Source organism: Manis pentadactyla, chromosome 6 (assembly GCF_030020395.1).
Source record: "Manis pentadactyla isolate mManPen7 chromosome 6, mManPen7.hap1, whole genome shotgun sequence".
Classification (NCBI taxonomy): Eukaryota; Metazoa; Chordata; class Mammalia; order Pholidota; family Manidae; genus Manis; species Manis pentadactyla.
Window position 1 is genome coordinate 155,800,802 of NC_080024.1, and position 22,320 is coordinate 155,823,121.

Genomic DNA, 22,320 nt, shown 5'->3' on the forward strand with positions numbered 1-22,320 from the left:
CAGAGGGCTGGGAGCAGAGCTGGGCCCGTGTCCTACACAGGCAGTGTACAAATGTGCTGCTGTGTTTGGATGTGAAGGAAGTGAGTCTTTGGTTAAGAATGCAGATGAATTAGTAAGAGAGGCAGTGACGTGCAGAAGCGGCGCCCTGCTCTCAATCAGGATCTGCGCTCTGAGCCGGCTGCTGGACTGGTGACCCCTGGGTGTGTGTGGCCAGGAGACCATCCCCAGAGCCACATTCAGTCTTTGCCACCTGTGAAAAGCCCAAACACTTGGCCGGTCTTACAATGCCTTTCCCGTCCTGGTCCCTCCCTTTTTCTCCAGCACCCCCTCCCCGCCCTTCCCCCAGAAAGGCACTCTAAGCCCTGGCTGCAGGGCTGAGTCCTAGGCCCACTGCAGGGCACCCTCCCTGTGGCCTCCGCACTTCTCCAAGGGGCGGACTCCCAGCGCCTTCCCAGGGAGGCTGGGTCTGCCTCTCCCTGGTGACAGCAGGAATCACATTGTGTCCTTGCTACCACTTGAGTCCCACCCCGACCTCCAGAGAAAGAGGTTTCAGCCACTCCTCCAGGTGCCTAGGCATTTCCAGAACCCTGAGTATAGGCAAACTGAACAAGGGGGTGCCCGGCACTGTGCCCAGCACACAGTGGGCCACCACCTATGCCGCGGGAAGGCCAGCCAAACACCTGCCCACCGCCAGATGGGCCAGGACAATGCACACCAAAAAGCCACTCTCTTTAGTAAAACAGTAATTTCCCTCTGACTTATGAGCAGCATAAACAATGAACCAGTTGGGAAAGATGTGAGAGACGGCACCTTCCAGGGCAGTCCGGGGGAGGGAGGGCACACACAGCTCCCGGGGCGCAGCCTCCTTATCCTCCTTACCTCTCAACAGAAGCAACTGAGCTAATGATTCTGAGGGTTTCCCTCCTGAGGGCTCCAGACTTGCAGAGAGACACCCAAACGGGCAGGTGTTCTTTAAAAAAAAGCTTTAACATAAAGAAAGAGAGCTGTGTTTTTACAGACTTGAAACCTCATACACACTAAGAACTCATATTCAAGAATTTACATAAAGTGAACAAGCAATGTGTTTCTGTTTTTTCACAAGACAGTGTGTCAATGCACATTATTTGTTCAGAGATGAAGGGTTTTCTCCCAAAAGAACAGGGGTAGCAACTCCGTGTTTGCTCCAGGTCTCCAGCCTGCTAGGTTTTTACCAAAGCAGACACAGAAAAGAATACTGAGAACAGAATGGAGAGGCCTGTCACCCAGATGTCCCCAAAAAGTTGGAATGCTGAATACATTACACCTCTTTCACCCCACTTCCCCCAAGACACAGGAGCCTTTCACCACAGCCACCTTCTGAAAAGATGCCTCCTCCCACAGACCTGCACAATGAAAGGTGGAAATCATACTGAGAATTATGTGTTCTTAAACATCTTTCAGGAAAGCCCCATGCTACCAAGTTTCCCAGGTATCTAAAGTGACCAGCACAGGCTAAGCAGCCAACTCCGGGAAGAGGCAGGAGGCAGAGCCTCATACAGGCGTTCTCACCTCGTCCTGCTAACAGGACACAAAGCTCCTTCTGCATGACAGTCACTCCCTCTAACAAAATAGGTGGAAACTCCTTAAAGGGGATAAACAGATGAGGTTCACAAGAACACCTCTTAATGACAATTTCAGCTATTTCAAAATTACTTTTGCAAGCTGTTTTGGTCTTGGTACAACTTTTGGATGGTCCTATGTTATTTATGATGATTTTATAAGGTGAAATAATTTGCAAGTATCCCCTTCTGTCCCAGGGCTTATTTCATCCCTAAAATGTTGAATGTGATGTAATATATGGAAGTATGAATGAAACATACTATTTATATTTCACTTAAGTGACCAAATTTGGGTATAAATTTTAGGAGCTTAAGAACCATGCAGAAGTAAGCTTACAGAGAAAACACAACTAAAACACAGGAATTGCTGGCTCTGAAATAATTTTACGACTCCAGTGGACCTGTAGGCTGGCTCATGAAGAATGCTAAATGTTGAACCGGATCAAACAACCAAAAACCGGCCATGAAGATGAGATTCATGGAGCAAAGTACTCAGCTAGTTACGGGTCACAAGGAGCAACCCACAGATGCACCTGGAATATAAGTGGATTTTTCAAGTGAGGAGACTTGCTCTAATCATCAAAAATGCATGTTCTGTGGTCCCAACCCCAGGATAAGCCAGTTTTGCTCCTTCTTTTTTATAACTCGGCCTCTGCAGAACTCCCAGGGGCCAGAGAAAGTCAAATACTTTCAAAGCCCAGGGGTCTGCACACAGGGGACCCTGCCGCCATGCCATGCAGGAGTCTCAGCCAGCACAGAGCAGTGCAAGGTGGACCCTGGGAGCCCCATACCCACTCCCGTCCACCAGCCAGGCGGCTTTCAGGGGGCCCTTCACACCCTGGGCTCATCTCCTCACCTGTCAGGTGCTGAGAGTCAGGGAGGGACACAAGAAGCCATGTGTCACCAAAGCCCCTTGCAAGCTTTCCCCACTGGCCCCTCCCCAAGGCACCGCTCGGATCCCCTGCAAACAGCACAGAGCGAACAGCCCATGAAGAACACACACCTGCCCAACAGCCCGCGTCCCAGAGCAAGGTGCAAAGGAGAGGCCAGGCGGGCACGGCCCTTCCGCGGCAGACCAGCGGCCAGGGCCACCTTGCTGGCCGCAGGCCACCTCCAGCACACGGCGCACTGCCCTTCAGAGGATGTGACCTCGCTGCTCCCGCCTTTCCACAGGGCCTCGGAAGCCTCTGCACAGTTCAAAAGGCTCTTCACTGCCATGCTGGCTTTCTGAGAAGTCCCCGTGTCCTTTTTACAGCCTCCATGTTGACATTTCTGATTCCCTGACCCCAGACCTCCAGCCAAAGAATGGACACATGCCCTCAAGAAGCCCAAAGCCTAGAGAATACCATTTTCATTCTTCCTCGGGCCTCCTCCAAAACCAGCTTAGCAGCTTCACCAAAGGCCACAGGCGCCCTGCAACTTACAGGGAATTCCCAGGGAAGGGCATTGCCAGCGCCCTGCAGCCAGCGAGGCAAGCCCCTCTCTTCTGTTGTCTGGGATTTCCCTGCCCGCCACCATCTTTGGAAGCCCAGCCCTGTGAGAACTGCATGGGATGCTTTTTTAGAGAACATAAAAATGTTTTGAAGGGGAAAATATAAGAATGGAGAAAATGCTGTAACATCATAACTATTTAAGCCCAAACACAATTATCTTAAGGAAATCATCACATCCACAATGCTGGCTCTACCTGGAAGAGGCCCATTAAGTGGCCCCTTCCTGGTGCCGGTGGTCCACTGATAGTTTCTTGCAAACCTTTAAAGAAACAGTCAGAACATACTTCCCTGTAACTAGCTCTCCTTAGTCAATGGCCAAAACAGCCCTGTGTGATGTTCTCAGCTGCAGGCAACAACTGCCATGTAAGGCAGTTATCACTTCCTTTCTAAAAAGTAACAAGGATGCTGTCATCAGAACTTCCAACTTAAAAATGCATGGCGGGGCAACCATCCCCGTTCAAAGGCGTACACGGACCCTCCCAGCACTACTGGCTTCCATCTCTCCCTGTCCTTTTAAAAAATCCCACCGGCCTCTGCGAGCCGGGAGGGACTCAGGTGGTTTCTCCACATTTATTTTGTTCCCTAATGAGGAGCAGTTCACATCCAAACACCACTATGTGATGAAGCATTATACCACTTGGTTCTCGCCAAACATATTTCAGTACTGAGCTGCCTCTATTTTATTCTCACAAACAAACAACACGCCAAGTGAGGCTCGGCATTCCAAGTTCCTCTAAAACACATTAACCTAAAGATAGCTAGCCTTATAAAATGTGTAGCTAGCTTTTTACCCAGAGCAGTGTGAGTAAAGAAAGTCTTCCTACAACACAGCATCAGGAGCAGAGGGAGCAAAGGGGAGAGCAAATGCACATACCTATGTTTTAACTGATAATGTGACATGTCAACCCACATACATGTCAATCCATACACATAATGTGTTAGCTTACATACATTTATATAGCAGAGCTCTGCCAGAATACATATTTGCCCATAATGAATCATAGTTTTGTTGTTATTGTATTATAAACTTCTTCCAAGGCTGTAACTGGGAACTTGCCAGACAGGACTGTAATTTAATTGTTCAGGCATAAAAATGGCTTGCTGATTAGTTTTAAAATAGATTTCCACTGGATCTGCATGTGTGTGTGTATGTGTGTGTGTATGTGTGTTTCTCTAAAGATGTAATAAACAGTTTGAAGCTACTTTTTAAAAATGCCTTATATAATTTTCAAAATAAATTTCATTTTTAAAAAGTTAGGTAATCTAATCACATTTATAAAAAATTAGGAAAAAGATGTATATTAAAAAGATGTATTTATAACCAAAAGGCATTATAATGGAGATGGAGAGGTGTTTCAGAGGGCAAACTGTGTAAGTTTGACAATAAAATATAGTAAACCAAAAAGTAAGCATGTGAGCACATAAACAAACGAGCACTAGGTCTGAACACGCACGTGTAAGGCTGCTGCCGCCTCTCAGCGAGGTGCTTTCCTTGTTCACCTAAGTAGCACAATCAAATGAAGTGCTTTCCCAAGACTGCTTACAATCACTGGATTTACAATAAATTTAATCTGTGGGTAAAGGTTTCAACTAATACATCACTTCTGTAAGTGAGGACTATGGGAGGGCACCTGTGAGCTTACACAGTACAGGAAGGTCACCTGCTGAAGGCCACCCTGCACATCTGCTCAAGCAGCCCCATGAGCCGACCCAGGACCAGGGTCACCCCGCCTGCCCTGGAGTCGGCCTGCGGGCCAGCCTCCGAGACATCCAGCCGGAAGGAGGGGCATCGTAAGGCAGCCAACAGGCCCATAAAGAGTCACGTCCGTGTTCCTAACCCCCTTCAGTGACAGCTCCACACTGCTGGGGCACCGAGCTCAGCACAGCAGGGTCAGACCTGACACAGGCTTCGTCACAGCTGAGAACCAGATGCCAGGAGACTGTGGGAGCCTGTGACTCAGAGGCAATGACAGTCAGAAAGAGAAACACGTCAACATGCAGTGAGAAAACAGAGTTCTGGCCATGCTCCAGCAGGGTGGGCAGAAGTTTCCAGAAGGGCAGGGAGGGAAGTACTTGCACTGGCAAGTTTTAGCTAAGTCTTCCCAGGGAAGTCAAGGGTCGTCTGGGAATCAAATGGTGAGGCCAACCTCCCAGTGAGAGTGACTCCCCATTCCCAGAACTGATGGTCCCCTCGGCTCTCCCCGCCCCCCGCCCCGCCCAGCAATACCCAAAACAGCCCCAGCATCCTGCTGGCTGCACCTCCAATCCCTTCACAGCCTTTCACACCCTTAAAATGAGACCCAGATGGCCTGAGCTTCCAGAAGCCCTGACCCCTTCCCTGCCAGACTCATCACTCCGGGTCACCGGCTGTGCCCTGCTCCACACTCAGCTACACACACATCCACTCTCACCACTGGGCCCCCTTGCATACAGTGCCCACACCACCTTCTAAGGTATGGCCTTCCTGAGGGGGCTTACCTGCCCGTCAGCCATGTGACCGAGTCAGGGTCCCTACAATACCTTCTCCTCACACTCTGCGTGGCCCTGGCCCTATCCTAGCACTTGTCTGGACATGTTACTTTTTCTGCTTCTTTAATAGTCATTTGCATGTGAGATGACATATTTTATGAGGACAGACTCACACAATATCCAGATTTCTCCCCAGCAACTCTCCAAAGTCAAGCCCCAAATGGGTGTCACAGCAGTGTGACAGGGGCCTAGACTGTGAGCTTCGAGGTCAGACTGCCCAACAAAACCTACTTGGATCAGCTGTGTGACCTTGAGTAAGTGTTTTGACCTCTCTGTTCCCCAGAACATGTTGTTTTAAAAATGTACTGATAGTAACGATAACAATACTATTTTTTTGAGGTTTAAATTAATGCATACAAGGTACAATGGTAAGTGGCCAACATACATTAGGTATTATTAATCAGTAACTGCTGAATAAGTGAATGAAATGTCAGTATAGTACCCAAAGATATTTAGTCACTGGCAGCAACAATATTTGGTTTAATACATTCAATAGCACAAAATAATAAAGCTTAGGAAGCTAAATTAGCAATCACTAAATAGTGACACCTATGTGTTCTTAGGCCATTACAAATTCACTACAACAGACTCTGTACAATTAAAAAGTCTTCCACCAACAGCTATAATCATCCACAGCAAACATGTTCTAACATGCTATAGCTCCAGAACTCTTTATTAAAATTAAACTTTAATATGCACTAGATTATTAGATAATACTTGGGAATTACTATGACTTTTGTTATGTTGGTAATACAGGAGAACATTCTTAGTTTTTGGAGATTTCTGATGAAATATTTTAGAGGTGATTAAAAAAAAGAGAAAGCAAATGTATCAAAATGTTAACAATTGCTATATCTAGATGAGGGGTGTATGTGTATTTATTTGTCTGATACTCAAACCAGACAAGGATACCACAAGAGAGAAAATTACAGGCCAATATCCTTGATGAACAGACACAAAACTCAATAAAATACTACCAAACTGAACTCAACAAATCATTAAGAGGATCATACACCATAACAAAGTGGGATTTATTCAGGAATGCAAGGATGGTTCAACATTTGCACAATCAACTTGATATACCACTTTAACAAAATGAAGGACAAAAATTGTATGATCATATAAATAGATGCAAAAAAAGGATTTGACAATATTCAACATCCACTTATGATAAAAACTCTCAACAAAAAGTGGGCATAGAGGCAACATACCTCGACATAATAAAGGCCATATATGACAAACCCACAGCCAACACCACACTCAAAAGTGAAAAACTGAAAGGTTTTCCTCTAAGATCAGAAATGACAAAGATGCTCACTCTCACCACTTTTATTCAATAGAGTATGAGAAGCCCTAGCCACAGGAATAAGGCAAGAAAGGGCGGGGGGAGCCATCCAAATCAGAAAGGAAGAAGTAAAACTGTCACTATTTGCAGATGACATCATACTATATAGAGAAAACTCTAATTAGTCTCCACCAAAAACCTGTTAGAATAAACAAATTCAATAAAGTAGCAGGATACAAAATTAATATACAGAAATCTGTGGCATTTCTATATCTTAATAAAGAACTGTCAAGAAAGAGAAATAAAGAAAGCAATCCCATTTACAATTGCATCAAAAACAATAAAATACCTAGAAATAAATTTAATCAAGGAGGTGAAAGAGCTGCTGTACTCTGAAAACTATAAGACATTGATGAAAGTAACTGAAGATAATACAAATAAATGAAAAGATATCCCATAATCATGGATTAGAAGAATTAATATGGTCAAACTGTTCACACTACCCAAACCAATATACAGATTCAATATAACCCCTATCAAAATTCCAATGGCATTTTTCACAGAACTAGAACAAATAATTCTAAAATTTGTATGGAATCACAAAAGATCCTAAAGAAACAAAACAATCCTGAGAAAGAACAAAGCTGAAGTTGTCATGCTCTGTAATTTCAAACTATATTACAAAGCTGCAATAATTGAAACAGTATGGCACTGGCATAAAGAGAGACAATGAAACAGAATTGAGCACCTAGACATAAACCCAGACATATGTGGACAATCATTTTATGACAAAGGAGCCAAGATGAATAGAGAAAGAGAAGTCTCACAAATAAATGTTGCTGGTAAAACTGGACAGCCACAGGCAATGGAGTGAAACTGGACCACTCTATCTTGAACCATACATAAAAATTAATTCAAAATGGATTAAAGATTTGAATGTAAGACCTGAAACCACAAATTTGTAGAAGAAGAAAAAGCAGGCAGTAAGCTCTTAGCAGTACTTGTGGATCAGACAGCAAAGGCAAAAATAAACTATTGGGACTAAAAAGTTTCTTCAAAGTGAAGGAAACTTCAATAATGTGAAAAGGCACCTTACTGTATGGGATAAAAATATTTGCAAATCATATATCTGATAAGGGGCTAATATCTGAAATACATAAAGAATAAAATCCAACAATAAAAATCAATCCAATTAAGAAGTGGGCAGAGGGTCTTAATAGACACTTTTCCAACGAAGACAAACAGATGGCCAATAGGCACATGATAAGATGCTCCACATCACTATAATCACCAAGAAAATGAAAATCAAAACCACAATGAGATACCACCTCACATTTATAAGAACCGCTATTATCAAAAAGACAAGAAAAAACAAATGTTGGAGAGCATGTGGACAAAAAAGGAACCGTCATATACTGTCAGTAGGAATGCAAATTGGTGCAGCCCCTGTGGGAAACAGTATAGAGGTTCCTCAAAAAATTAAGAATCAGTCCACCAAATGATCCAGCTATTCCACTTCTGGGTATTTATCTAAAGAATATGAAAACACTGACTGGAAAAGATACATGCACCCCTGCTCATAGCATTATACTACATACAATGGCCAAGACAGGGAAGCAACCTAAGTGTCCATTGATGAACAAATAGATAAAGAAGATGTGGTACATTTACACATGGAATATTACTCAGCCATAAAAAGAACGACTTCTAGCCACTTGCAACAACATGAATGGACCTTAAAGGTATTTTGCTAAGTGAAATATATCAAGGAAAGACAAATACCATATGATTTAACTTATATGTGGAATCTTAAAAAAGATCAATACAAAAACAAACTCATATAACAAAAAAAAAAAAAAAAAGAAAGAAAAGGGAGATTACTCCCTGATAGGATAAAACTAACTGTAAATCAACGATTAATGCATGCTTTAAATATCCTTAATTTTGATCATTTATAGGGTGTCAGATGATCAGCTATAGAAGTACATTTTTCTGATAATATTCCGTTCTCTTAAAAAAAAAAAAAACCCATAGAAACAGAACTGGTGGTTATCGCGGGGGAGGGGGTTGGGAGGTGGGCAAAATGGCTGAAGGGGGTCCACTATACGGTGGTAGATGGCAAGTAACTTGCCGTGGGGATTTCTGTGTAGTGTATACAGGTTATAACGTGGCACACCTGAACTTACATAATGGTATACACTGATCTTACCTCAACTAAAAAAAAAATAGGAAGAATTTTGGAATATTATTCAGTCAAAAGCATGAGAATAAAACATAAATAATATAAATAAAGCACCTGAACATTGTTTTAACAATTGCTGGATCTATACAGATGTATGTGCGAATATTACTCTATTTTTACCGATTTTGGAAGTTTTTCACAAATCAAAAAAAAAAAAAAACTCACCACCTTCCACTTGCAACTCCAGGTAAGCAACACAACTGAGAGCAGAGTTGCTCTGGGGAGAGCCTGGTCCCCCTGCCCCCAACCCTTCCGCCTCCCCCACCTCGCCCGCCACCCCCTCCAGGCCCCAGGAGGTCCCGGGGTTCCCCCCACCCCCAGCCCCCCACGGCCTGGGGACAGCGCTGCTCTGCGCCCAGGGCGCTAGTGCGAGCTTTTTCATCACTTCCCGGAAAACTGTTGAGGTTTTTCTTTCATATATAAAAGATTTCTGACCAGTTATGAATGGAATTATCAGGAGAAAAGGGGGGAAATGCCCATTTGTGAACAGTAAGTGTACCGAAGCAAACCCACACGCAGCCAAGGGCTCTGCACGCGCTTCCCCAAAACCTTCGCTCCATCTATCAAAATCCCAGGCGGAAAAAAGGGAGCCAGGGGGGGTTCATCTCCCGAGTAACCCGCGCGACGAAGCACGTCCAGGTCCGGAGGCCCCGCAGCGCGGCGAGGCCGGGAGGCCGCGGGCCGGGGGCGCACTTCCCGGGCTCGGCGCCCAGCTCCCCAGCGCGGCGAGGGGAGCCTGGGGCTCGGCCGGTGCTCAGGGGGTTCCAAAGCGGGGTGTCTCCTCGGCCCTGCTCATTGGACGGTGGGCGCGCCAGGACGCCCAGCAGCAGCCCCGGCCTCCCGGAGCCTCGGCCACGCAGGCCGCCTCCCCGACGCCCGGCGGGACGGACGCCCCAGGGATGGCCGGCGGCTCGGGGGTGCCCTGCACGGAGACCCACACGCTTTGTTCGGAACACTGGGTAATGTGAACGCACCGTCAGCACAACAGGGACTGCGCTCTATTTTCTTAAACAAAGGTTTCCTTTAAATTATTTAACACACCCAAATAAATCAAAGCAAGTGCCAACAAGTTGGTCCCCAAATGCAACTAACTGTTCACACTAAGGTTTTATTATGCAAACCCCATGATCATTTAAACACAAGCCCTTCGATACTGGACCAGACCGTGGCTTTAGAATCATCACTCCATTTATAGCAAAAAAGCCTACATGACCTAAATGTTATTCTGCAAGTAGGTTACCTTTTATGAAGTTGTTTACCACAACCTGTCAAAATCTCAAATAAATTTCTGGTTCAGGAGAAGAGACAGAGAGGCCCCTCTTCACCTCCAGATGGAAGGTGCAAATAGAAGAACATTTACTAACAACAGCATACCAGTGTATTTCCAAAAGAAAATATAAACTAACATTAATATATGAGCTGGCCATGTGTCCTTTCACTAAAATACAAAGATTGGTGGTGAAATCTGACCTTAACAGGGGAATAAAAAAAGCAGATGAATACACAATATAATTACTGATTGCTTTCAGGAAAGCCCAAGCAGAAATGAGGGGGGATGCGGGAACTTTCTTTCCCCGGTCATTTATAACATATCCTGAAAACCCCGAATAATCATGGAGACTTTAGCAGAGGTGTCATACGAAAATAAAGCAAGGGGTGGGGGCATGGATTTTTTGGTATCAAAAGGAAAGAAGCTTCCTTTTACTTATTTTCTACCTTTTCTAAAATTAATGCATCACTATTACTTGTTATCTAGTATTTCCCAAGTCTTACATAAAGTAGTAAGTTTATTAATCTATTTGTCCTTAAAAACGTAAACAGAAAGAAAGAGAAGAAAAGAGGGAGAGAGAGAAAAAGAAAAGCAACAGGAGCCAGCTTGCTCTGCGATTCTCTCCAGATAAAAAGTCCGGCTGGAGCACCCGATCTGCCGCAAAGAGCTGGGACCTGGAGGGGGACCCAGCTTCCGGGGGCAGCCGGCACTGCCATTGTAGTTAATGATCTTGTCAACATTTCCATTAAGGGCCCCATTTCCAGGGGCTTAGAATGGCATCCCCTCCAAACAGGGCGGCTCAGGATAAAGTCTGTTGCCACTGAGAGGCTGCTCAGAGTTTTACAAAAATAGAGAACAAATCGCTGGCTATTCATGGCATGAACCACAAAAGCAGTAAGTTTTTACTTGGACTCTTTTTACATCCTGCACCATGGATTTGAGCCAAAGTTTCAAATAACTCAGAAACACTGAAAACTTAGGGAACACCAGAGAAAATGTAGGCTCATAAATTTCTATTTTTAAAACAAATGTGGAAAATCAGAAGGTTCAGATAACTGCAAAGAAGATCCCACTTAAAAGAGGCTTACAGATTTTTAGTGAGACTAAACTCAAAAGTATAGAAACTACCACTAATTCAGTATCTAATATAAAGCATTTAAAAATTTTTTTTAAGTTTTCAGCACTGAAAACAAAACAATCAGGTTCAGAAACACTATATCCTATGTTACACTTAATCACTGGACATACCTTTCTGAAATTCCTATTAGTTGACTATAAAATAATTTTAACCAAAATTTGTTTCTGCAGTAAGCTGTACTTTATTCCATGTAAACCAATAGCAAAGGGCAATTATTTATTTGCCAACACACATACCCTGACCTATTTTCCAGTCTCTTACCTAAAATCAGCGTTTTTCTCCCAGTATAAGAAAAAAGATTATAATACCTTCCTAACATTATCTCTTTTTTCTGTGCTTTTGTGAAAAAGCCTAGAGGTCCCTGCCATGAAAGAAAGAATTGTGCCTAAGAATACAAAGAGAGAGAATTATGTGCAGTAGGTCATAAAACATTGTTAAACATTACCTTCCGAGGTAGTACCATTCCGCACAGGAGTCAGCCCACAAAAATCCCTTTCCTAAGAGCGCACAGGGGAAAAATAAGCACTTCAATAATCAGTTTTACTGGATTCTAAGCAACTGCTCACATTTTCTGTAAAGATACCATGAATTGCATATATTTAGGTAGGAGAGCTGAAAGGCATACCACGCAAGGAATTAGTTCAGATTCTAATTGCTGCTTTATCAACAGCAATCAATACTTGAAGAGGATCAGAATTATAAACGGACAAATCTCCCCCAAACGCTTTACTATATGTAAAGAGCACATACAATAGGCAGTTTAAATTTCCAGATCCATTACTGCCAATAACTACTGTAACATGACCCAGTTTATCACTAACACACACAGCACCTTTGAAAGCAGCTGGGTATTTCAGCCTCTTAAGGGGAGTGACCAGAGAATGTTTACAAAGAGCAATTCTTGACAAGAACATGATGTCACATCGCCCTAGGTTTTATCCTGCATTGCCAGGCTAAAAATATATTTTCAGGCACACTTAATGAGACATCACAGCAAGTTCTGAGTTTTGAAGATAAAAGGCCATCTATACTTTTCTCCCAAGGAACAAAAAAGGATAAGCGAGTAAAATCCCACTTTAACTCCCCATAATAATGCAATTGTATTATTGAGCAACAGAAATTAAGGAAACACCACACCTGAAGAGATTGTAAATTTTCTTTGCAGAAAAGAGGAAGGTGGTATTTTTCTAAGCTCAAGCATCTCACCCAGTGACAGCTCTTGGAAAAGTCAATATAAACTACAAGGCACATTTTTTAATGACCAAGCCCCTGGCCCGGCCCCCATGGGCCCTGGGGAAGAAATAGACCCAACCTGAAAGGGAATCTCCCAGGCTGGCCCTGGCTGGCTCGCCTGGGACTGGTGCGCTGGGCATTCTGAGCGGAGCACGGTCCCGGGACCCACGGACGCCAGAGCAGTCACACCACTCGCCGCACTGTCCAGTCACCTGACACTGACTCAGGGACTCGCCTTCACCCGCGCACGGCGGGAGTGTATGACCTGACACTGTGTCCATTCTCTGACCCCCACCTGCAAGCGCATAGCAAGGCACCAGTCCCCAGATGCCCTGCTCCAGTCTGTGCGTGGTGCTGTGACATGTGCCAGGCGTTTCTAGGCGGCCGACCGAGGTTCCCCAGGGCCACGCGGGCCCAGGTGAGGTGCGGGGCTCGGCTCAGCAGGCAAGGTGTGGAGTGGACGGCCATGGGCCCGGGGGGCCAGTCTTGCCTTGTTGGGCACTGGGACATCCAAGTTATGGACAATCTGGTTCAAAAAAATCACTTCGGGTTAGAGTCTACAGACACAGCTATTTGGCACAAGGGACAGTTACACGTCTTACTTCAACACACGTCCACACAAGTCTGTCACACAAAGACACCAGATCACTACACACCTGCGGTGCACAGGACGGGTGTCCTCAGCCCAGGCCTCTGTGGGAGACAGACAGCAGCTGAACGGTTGTGAGGCTCACCCACTGATTACCAAGGTCCTAGAAAAGTAAACATAATCACTCTAAAGCATGCATTTCCAACTCAGTTAATCTGAACGGGCTGCTGTGACATCACTTAATAAACAGGACTGATAACCAGAGGCCATTCTCGCCTCCATTTGCCCAATTCACAAATAGGCTCATGGCTCACACCCCTAGCCTGGCTCACAGAGGAAGGGCAGGCCCATCAATCAGAGATGCCAGGAAACCCCGCCGCCTCACGGCCAGGCTGCCACTGCAGACAGGGGCTTGGCCACTCCCCAGCTCCCAGGCTGGGCTCAGGCTGCTGCTCACTTGGGCTCCAGCCCACCAGGCTCTCTGGCAGCCAAGCTGCTCAGGCAGAATGGGACCTGCCTTCCTGTGCCCGGGTGATGGGCGACCGCTCTAACTTGGGGAAACTGGCAGCTCTGGCTGAGAAGAGAGGCGGAATGCACATCTAGCACCTTCCTCAACAGCAGGCCCAAACCTCACGCCTCCTACCCACCAACAAAGAGCAAGGTGGTCATCCGCAAACACCTGCTGAGCCACAGACCCGCCAAGGTCTTCGGCAGAGACCAGCCCCTGGACCCCTGGTTCCCGCCGGACAGGGGGCCGGCCCAAGGCTTCCACACACCCATGGACAACACACACCGAGGTTTCAGCTCGCTGCACACCGCTGGCCCCCCAGCCACATGCAGGCAGCACATTTCCAGTGGGACACATGGCCAAACCCCCACCCACAGAACCGGGGACTGGATCTCCTCTGTGCCACTGGGTACTCACACATTTTATGCCATCAAAAGTCACACTCACAGATTCACTCTGGGGGATCATGACTCCCATCCTAACTACAAAGACCACTGGTTTCTCTGCTCTGTACTCAAAGCTATATTACCAAGCTATTCATCCACATATACATTGTAAACTGCTTGCAGTGTCTTGCTTTCCATTTGCTCTGAGTTTTGGTTTTTTATTTTTTACAAAATTGGTCTGCTGCACTAAATTTACCCAGTGACAGAGCGCTGGGAGGCTGGGTAGTCGGGCAGAGCACCTCCTGTTTACTCTATGGCAGTGAGAGCCACGGAGATGGAGAACGCCATGAGACTGGCCACACTCTGAATGAAGCTGACAGGCCTCCTGACGGGGATTAGGAAGCCCTGTCAGCAAGACACTACACACGGCAAATGAAAGGATGCTTATTTTCAAGCATTTAAAGCAAGCATATATTATACCACCTGCAGATGGCAAGGGAACCCTGTGTGTCAGAGCCTCTCCGGAAAGTTCTCAGTGATTTGTAAACAACGTCAACCTTTTTCTTCTTAAGCTGGAGCTAGCTGCATTTCAGATAAGCACACCATCTTTGCTTTCTTGGGTAAGGGTAGTTCTCTCAAACTACTTCTTAAATCTCTTAATGGAAACTACAAAGAAAAGGTGCTAAATAAGTACCAGGAAGCCTTTCAACATTAGGTTCAAGAATGAAGCCATTTGTAAGGAGCGACGGGCAGGACCTGCTCTGACGGGGGCCTGGGGCACAGAGGGCTCTGGAATGGACACTCAACTTTTTTTTTTAACACAAGGAGGTTCCTTTCATGAGAACATGTTGACCAGTCCTGCAATCCGGAGGATGATTCTTTCCAATGTCATACTCAGAAAGCACAGCCTCACTAGAAACAAATGGAAAATATCCTTTTACTTCTGGATAGACAAGCCTCACACCCAGCTTCAAGCCCCAATGCATCTCACAGCTCTTTATTTGGAACGATACCCACTATTACCAGGCCCATTCCCCTGGCACACCCAATGCGCTGTGCTCTTCCACGCCTTCCTGTATCCTCAGGATGCCCCGTGACCACCGTGCACTGAGCTTGGCATCACCAGTGGCTCCTTGACGTGGTCAACGCCAGTACACATACTGGCAATACAGTCTACCTTCTGGGCACAAATCCTCACCCCACATGCAGGCCGACACCCCACAGGAGCCTGTCAGCAAAGCTCCCCACTAAAATCTATCTGCCGAGGCTCCAGTGGAGACAGGAGCGGCCACCACCCCAGCAACTGAGACTCTGAGATCCACGTGGCCAGCCGGCCCAGACACCTGGCCATCGGACAGCTGTGTGGGCACACGTGCATGTGTGTGTGCATTTAACCTAAAGATGCACCTCCTTGGGAACACGCTACCAGGGAGGCGAGCACGTGTGTGTGCTCCCAACATATGACAGACAACACAGTCATGGCCCCACCGACAGCTCCCCACGGCCTGAGACCAGGAACGCGGCTGCTGAGCAGTGTGAATGCCGCCCTGCATCTCTGCACAGGGCCAACCCAGCAGTGATGCACGCATCCACTGTGGTGGGCACGAAGCTCCCACACACGCTGGATGACCCTGAGCCCCATCTGGGTGTCACGGGACTGTGCCGCAACCTCCCAAGACAAGGGCCACACTGTGAGGACAGAGTAACGTCAAGTGTTCAGAGCAGTGCCCTGAGCCCAGCTCGGAGACCAGCAGCCACCGGGAGCTCACACCCACGTGCACGAAATGAGGCAATGGACTCAGGTAGCCGGCAAGTCAGCCACGAGCCAGGAACCAAACCCGGGTCAACTCTGTTTCCTCTGTTTTTTAATAAACCCTTAGCTCATGAAATACACGGGGAAGGCTTTACGGTACCCGTTGGGGCTGGGGTTTCTGGACTGGTACAGCAAGAGTCCGCTGCATCTGCGGACACAGCACACCACGGGGAAGCCACCACCGGCTGCAGCAGAAGGAAGGGCTGTGCCCTGCAGACCCGAGAACCCACACTACATCACTGCCTCCTTCGTTTAACAGGAACGGAGGGGCAGGAATTGAGCCAGACAACCTACTGACCGAGACCAGGACTCACACGGACCACTGAGCACAGGAAGGGGCGCAGCTCCTGAGGCAACACCGATCACCATTTGGCAATCTTGCATGCCAAATGTAAATTTAAAAAATGTACAGGAAGTTGCTAGACCAGGGCCTGATATGCAGCAGGCCCTCAGCAAATTTGAGTTCCTTTCCTCTTTAGATCCCAAGTCCAAGATTCAGTAATGGTATAAATACAACGCAGTGCATGGCGACCAGCTCCAATTCACATCAGCACACGGGAGCCCCCAGGCCCAGGTCAATGACTCAGATAATCCAGCAGGTATTAGCCATAGGCCCACCCTGGGAAGGGCGGCCACCAGGGTGCTCACGTGGGCATCCGCAGCTGTCTCAGTGCCCGAACGGTGATGCTGAAGGAAAGCCCTGCCCCTCCTCCTCTGACACCAGGCAAAGCATTCTCCCTAAATCCAGAGGTAAAACATATGAGCTCTCTTTCCACCCTGTTATGTATCAAAATATCTTTCAGAGTAAAACCAAATTTACTATTTTCCTTTGGGCTTCCAAATGTTCAGTGTTTTGTCATGCTGAGCCAGGCCAAGCACTGACGGGGCCTCGGGAGGGCAACTTCACCTGAAGTTCACATTTTTCAAACAATTCCACAACTTCAATCAAATGACAATCCACACAATTCTTGGGAAAAGGAAGAGAGTTCTCTCCACCATACACCTGTACACCTCCTTATAAGGAACCGCAAGCCCACAACCTCACACTCCTACAGGCCCCCGAGCAGGAAACGCAGAAACGTTAAGGCGTGGGTCCGTGTGTGTCCTGGCATAGTGTGCAGACACGGCCTAGCCAGCCTGCTTCCTGAAGCTCCTTACATCCCCTAAAAACTGAAATCCTGCCCTCAGCCCACACACAGTGGAAGTACGTTAACATCCAGGCTCCCAAGGGCTCTGCCAGCCTGCCTACTTCGCGGCCACACCTCCCAGCAGGGAGAGGGCAGCTGTCTGCCACCCCCGAGGCCTGCCCACAGCACCAGCCCACGAGCAGGACGCTAAGCACCCTGGCAGGAAGAAGTTAGCACTCACATGCAAACTCATACCCTTTGAGCAACACCCTCCCAGATAATAAAAATGGAAGCACTGCCCGCAGAGCACGGTGCCCCGCAGACCTGCTGGCACAGCTGTCTCTCCCGGGAAATTCCTGAGGAGTTTTGCCCCCGTTCACCCTGTGATCATTATGCCCCAACGAAAGGAGGGAGGTGAAGGCTTCACAGTTAGGTGTCCTTGTCTAGTTATTTTCCTATCTACTATCAAATGCCTCTTAACATCTTTGCAGCTATGCCAGGAAGAACAGCCCTACACCAAGGTCAAAGTGAAAACTGCAGCTTGAGCTCAGACGCTCTCAGTCCCAGGCCTGCAGAACAGGGAGGTGTCCTGGCTGAACAAACGCGACTTTCCGGGGAGTGTGTGAGTGAGGAACGAGACCCTCCCCACGCGCCCACTCAGCGTTGCCTCTCCCAGGAGCAGTGGGTCCAAGTGGCCTCTCAACCAGGCCCATCGGTTCAGTATTGAGGTAATTACATCTTTAAGAAAAGTTTATTACTGCTTTTCTTTAAGAAAAAAAAACTGCTGCCAATGCACAGGTCTTGCTGGAGCTAAGTGGATGCTTTCAGAATACAGAAAGCTCCCCGGGGCAAATGCCAGGGGGACAATGTACGGCTAACCACTGTGCACAGGCAGCCCCTGGCCCCTGCGAGCAACAGCCAGGGGAAGCAGCACGGGCAGTGGGGGGACAGGGTGGGGACTCCGCAGCAGGGCGCCCCTGGAGGGGCTCCACCATGTCAGCTCTGCAGCCTGCACTGGGTACGGGCCAACAGCCCATCGCCGACGAGGACGCTTCCTGCTGGCAGTGCAATGCCTCCACTTAGGAATGCACACCTCACACTCCATCTGAATTTACAAGCAGACCATTAGTGGGGGTCTGATGTGGCCACCAGGCTGACCTGTCCGGCAAGCTGCTGTGTGAATCAAAAGTGTTGCATTTACATCTCGGCTTTCCTGGTTTTCAGTTGTAGGGTGCACCTCTGTCCTTACCTGACTGGACAGCATTCCACATGTATGTGGCAGTGAGCTTTAAAAATGACACTTATAAACATCTTTCGGAGTCTAGAATACTTTTTCTGCATGAACCGTAAGCAGGGCCTGAAAATCTATCTTCTCAATTCTAAATTACACACTCTTGTTCAAAAACGAAGACGGACAGGTGGAGATCCACTGAAGTAAGATTCCATGCCATACACCCTTTCTCCACATGCCCACATGGTGCCCCCTCACCTCCGGTCGGAGGCGGGAGCTCACACACCTTCATGGGCATGACTGAGGCTCTCTGCACCCATGAGCCATGGGCTGTGTCTCATGCTGGCAGTTGGGGATCTTGAAAGGACCGCTGGGAAGTGCCAAAGGGCATGAGACCAGGGGTCCAGAGCCCCACGAGCTCGGTGGGGTACGGGGCTACCGGCCTCATTTCACTTACAGAGAGGTTGGCCAGTTCCCTTCTTTTTCCCTGTTTCTTAAAAACCTAGTGGATGTTTCTTTCAAGACCTGAGATGTATCACGGGACCCTCAGGACCCTGAGGCAGGGCAGGTGTGGAAACGTGATGCGGTCCGAGCACCACTGGTGATGCTGAGAACTGCATCTGAGTGTAACAATCCACGTCCAGCTGTGCCTCCTGGGAGGACCGCAGCCTCCTCACCGTCGGGCCCGTGAGAGGCACAGGGGGAGGGCTGCCTGGCCACCGAGGGCCCTTCACACACCAGAGCCTGCTGCACAAAACGGGACATCTCAGGCGGCAACCTGCCCAACGATTTGTCTTCAATGTCCGGGTTTTTAAACTAAGCACTTTTTTTCTGACTTAATCTTTACTTAATTGGAACAAACAGTTCAGAGTTATATATGTTCAGAGACGGTTTCCTGCCCCAAGACACCTCGGGTGGAGCAGGGAGAAGAAACATAGAAGATTTCATTCTTTGGCAGCAAAGGGAGCTGAGGTTCTTCAGAGGAGGAAACTCAAAGGAGAAAGATGCCTTTTAAAAGCTCTTTTTACCGTCCCCCCTGGGCCCAGGGAGCCAGACTTCATCTGAGGAAGGCTCTGATTCTGCCACTTGTCAGAAGTCGGAGGGAGGAAAGTTCCAGAATGAAGAGGTGGAATCACGGCCCAGCCCAGTGACGCTAAGTGTGTATAGCTTTACATTTACAGCGGCCGAGTGGTAAAAGAAGTGAGAAGAGCTGCAAACCAGAAAGTGCTCATCAGCTTTAAAAAGACTAACCTTGATATGCTATGGTGAGAGCCTCTCACCTCTGTGGTCTCCCCTGAATCCACGGCCTCCAGGGAAAACAGCAGGGACCTAAACGGAGACTCACTCTGCGAACACCTGGTTGGTCCCCAGGTGAAACCCCAGGGACGCATTGGAGCCCAGGGGAGACTGAGAGGCAGCCACTGGGCGCCACAAGGGTCCTGGGTCGGGCAGAAAAACATACAACCAGCCAACACCTGGGCTTCAGCCCCTGGTGTTGGTCTCCAAGGCCTGACAGGCGCCGAGGTCACTTAAGGGTTGGTGCAAGGGGCAGCCAGCTAACGGGGATGCAGGCCTCCGAAGTACCTGTGCGGCTACATCCTTCTAGAATTATCACAAAACTTGCGATAAAATTACACTGCTTGCTAGGCAGTGCAGAAAACCTTTAGTTGCTCAAAATCAGAAGATAGTAGAGAATATGAGCTTTTACAAAAGCTGTCTCCTTATTTAAATAAAATATTGTTTGCCTGTTAAATATAAACACAGTTGACCTTGGAACCATGTAGGAGCTGGGACCCAGAGTCCCGTGTAAAAAGCTGGCATATAACTTCGGACTCCCAAAACACTTAAGTACCAATAGCCTTCTGGTGATGAAGCCTTACGATATAAGCAGTTGACTGGTACAAATGTTGTATGTTCTATGTATTACATACTGTATTCCCGCAATAAAGTAAGCTGCAGAACAGAAAATGTTCTTTCAAACTGTAGCAAATCTCAAAAAAATGTCCCAATGCATTTATTGAAAAAGATCTGCATGTAAGTGGGCCCACGCAGTACAGACCTGTGTTGTTCCCGGGTCAGCTCTAAGTGAAGGACAGAAAAGGCCAATTGTGAAAGGCAGGAGACACCAGCCCCTCAAAACAAAGGGAGGTCCAGCCAACCACAGACATGCACGTGTCTCCAGCAGAGCAATGTGGCTTCCCTCCCAGACCTCTCTGTGGCCACCCGAACCACCAAGGCTGACACTCAAACGGACAAGTAACACATTTCCAGGGCACCCCCTGCACCACACATTCCACCCACACACCTCCCCATGAAATAATGATGGTCATTCTGTCCACATTACAAATAAGCAAACTAGAGCACAGAGAGGGTCAGCACACTGCCTAACATCACACAGCACACAGGGACCCAGGCAGGAGGAGTGGAGCTCCACACTCAGCCATCTGAGACACCCCCTTGGAAATAAAGACTGCAGGACGGGGGATACATTGGAAAAGAGAGACAGGGGCAGGCAGGCACAGGCCCACGGAGGACCGGGCAGCAGGAAGCTTCTAGAGCCAGCTCATGATGAGCCCCAAAGAGGGAAGTAGGCCTGTGAAGACCCTGACTGCCCACTCTCTCCTCTGCTCATCACCCCCAATGCAAACGTGACGTTAAAGACTGACCCACGTGTTCCTTTGCCAGTGTTTTCTGATGATCGCCTACTTCTCCTCTGACTTTTCACGTCCCTGGGGGGCCCAGCTAAGCCCCAGTGGAAATTACTGAGGTCCCTAGAGAATGAATATTAATTCAAGGTCCTGTAACGTATTTATGGGGTTAGTAATGTCTATTACTATTAGGGTCCTGCTGAAAATGCGCCCCATCCCAAGGGCACATGCATGGTGTGAGCCCTGAGGCCTTCTGGCCAACTGGGGAGGCAGGAGAAGTCAGAAGACACCCTAAGCGGAGGCTCTGCTCCCCTGGAACCTCCCTGGCACCCCCAACCTGCAGCAGCACCCCACTTTCCTTCATTCCCCACACCATCCAGGTGGGCTGCGGCACTGCCTGCCCACCACCACGACACAGGCCTGTCTTCAGCCTGGCCAGGCCCAGCCAGGGGTCCACGCAGAGAGGCCACTGAGCAGAACACGGTTCCTGTGCACCCAGACATGGGGAGGACCACAGAGGCCGCCCGTGAGGCACCAGGCCAGGTCCAGGGAAATGGCAACAGAGGGATGGCTCCCTGGGAGCTGGTGTTCCAGGAAGGGGTGGGCTGGGTCTGGGGGTGGCGGCACAGAGGATGGGGGGCTTCCAGGCTGTGAACTCCCAGCCCTGAGGGAGCGAGGCTGTGGGGTAAGGCTGGGTGGCAGACACACAGGACGGGCATCTCCCAAGGCCCAGCACCGGGAGAAGACAACAGCAAAGAGCTGACCCCATATAAACATAAGGACAGGGACACGGCAGACAAGGGCCAGCCACGGTGTCCACACTTTCTGCAGGAGAAGATGAAGGTGGTGGCCAGGGCAGGACCCGCTGGGAGCCGAGGGGCACTGGGAGGAAGCCCGGGAGGTCTCAGCTGGGTGGGGCGCGCAGTCAGAGCAGACTGGGGCTCCAGGACCACCACCAGAGCCCTGGCCCAGAGGGACGGCAGCACGCTAGTCCCACGGCTCTGGGCTCAGACACAGTGTGGGCAAGTGGCCGGGCACCACCCCGTCAGGCGGCTGTACCTCCCTCGCCGCCAGCAGGCGCTAAGCATGGCGGCACAAGCGGCCAGGTCTTCCCAGGGGCTGTGGGTGGCAATGTGCTCTGCAGAGCCGCTGGCCAGGGGCGTGAGCCGGGGCCGCCGCCCAGCTTCTGCCACATCCAACTGTGATCTTGGGAAAGACTCGGCTCGTCAC

General features: G+C 48.4%; 1 protein-coding gene across 7 annotated transcripts in view; it reads right to left on the minus strand.

Moving 5' to 3' along the window:
• ZNF516 (zinc finger protein 516) overlaps window positions 1-22,320 on the minus strand; it is a 111,066-nt gene that overhangs the window by 64,695 nt on the left and 24,051 nt on the right. The window contains exon 1 of one of the 7 annotated variants that reach the window (XM_057504292.1): window positions 13,445-13,540. The exons of 5 other annotated variants lie outside the window; for them this stretch is intronic. The gene's annotated coding sequence lies outside the window, so the exon portion shown is untranslated. Of the gene's footprint in view, window positions 1-129; window positions 331-13,444; window positions 13,541-22,320 lie in introns of those variants that run through there. One more of the 7 variants, XM_036884138.2, reaches the window with a different exon arrangement.